This window comes from Octodon degus, unplaced genomic scaffold, assembly GCF_000260255.1.
Source record: "Octodon degus isolate 3935 unplaced genomic scaffold, OctDeg1.0 scaffold00376, whole genome shotgun sequence".
In the NCBI taxonomy this organism is placed as follows: domain Eukaryota; kingdom Metazoa; phylum Chordata; class Mammalia; order Rodentia; family Octodontidae; genus Octodon; species Octodon degus.
In genome coordinates this window covers 464,224-464,909 of record NW_004524952.1, presented here as the reverse complement: position 1 = coordinate 464,909, position 686 = coordinate 464,224, and positions in this window count along the sequence as shown.

Here is a 686-nt window from a genome sequence, read left to right as displayed (position 1 = left end):
AGGAAGGAAGGAAGGAAGGAAGGAAGGAAGGAAGGAAGGAAGGAAGGAAGGAAGGAAGGAAGGAAGGACAAACCAGTAACAAATGATGGCAGGACTGTGGGGGAAAAGGAACCCTTCTCCACTGTTGATGAGTGTAGACTAGTGTAACCACTGTAAAAATCAGTGTGGCAATTCCTCAACAAACTAGGACTAGAGGTCCAATTCCACCTGGTTATACCCTTTCTGGGTATCTTCCCAGAAGAATTAAAAACGTGACACCTCAGTGATATATGTGCACTCATGTTTACAGCAGCAACATTTGTCATAGCTAAGTATAAAAACAACCAAATGCCCATCAACTAAGGAATGGATAAAAAAGATGTGGTATTTTTATACAATGGAGGGCTACTTTGCCACAAAAATGGTGAATTGAGACATTTATAGGGTGCAACTTGAGACCACTCTCATAAGTGAAATAAATGATATGCTATGTGTTGTAGTAGTTGATGGATTGTGTCAACTTGAGAAATTCAAACCTTAACTAATTTGGCTCAGCAATTCCACACCCTAGGGCATAGGGGCCCCACCCTAGAGTGACTCATTACTTAAATGATATAAAAGAGAACTGAGGAAGGATGCAGAGTTCCATTTCTTCAGAGGAGCTCTGGTCTTCAGGCTTCTAGAGCAGACTCTTTGACTTCTGCTTT